Here is a 612-nt window from a genome sequence, read left to right on the forward strand (position 1 = left end):
CCAGCCCAAGGTCCCTATTAACCCCCATCTTCTTTTCTGTGAATTCCCAGCACTTACCTGAGCTTAGGGTCCTACTGACAATAAACATTGTATATACAATAATGCAGTCACATTACAGGGCGGCATAGAAACCAATGCAGTTTGCATAAGAACAAATTAAAAATCTGCCCAGTAGCTTCAATGAAAGATGTGACCTCCCTATCTGCTATAGGTTTGATGATTCCCCACACTCCCTAAGCTCAGCTTCCCAACAGCAGCCCACTGAGCATGTGCAGTGCCACTGACACACCAAAGATGCTTTACAAGATCCAAGATGGGGAAAGGCCTGGATTATTATTTATAGGACTGCTGCAGCTCTGGGCATACACACTTATTTATCAACACTGGGCAAATTTACCTATAGCAACCAATCAGATTGCTGCATTCATTGTTTTTCTTGCAGCTGGCTTTATAAAGCTAATCACTGATTGGTTGCTATAGGTAACAGCCCATGGGCAAATTTGCCCTATGTTGATAAATGAGCGCCAACTGAGTCCTGTATATAAAATATTTTTAGGCTTTAGTTTTCCTTTAAGGACCTTGAAAAATGAGCCTCAGCGAAACAAGCGGGCG

Source organism: Xenopus laevis, chromosome 4S (assembly GCF_017654675.1).
Source record: "Xenopus laevis strain J_2021 chromosome 4S, Xenopus_laevis_v10.1, whole genome shotgun sequence".
In the NCBI taxonomy this organism is placed as follows: Eukaryota; Metazoa; Chordata; class Amphibia; order Anura; family Pipidae; genus Xenopus; species Xenopus laevis.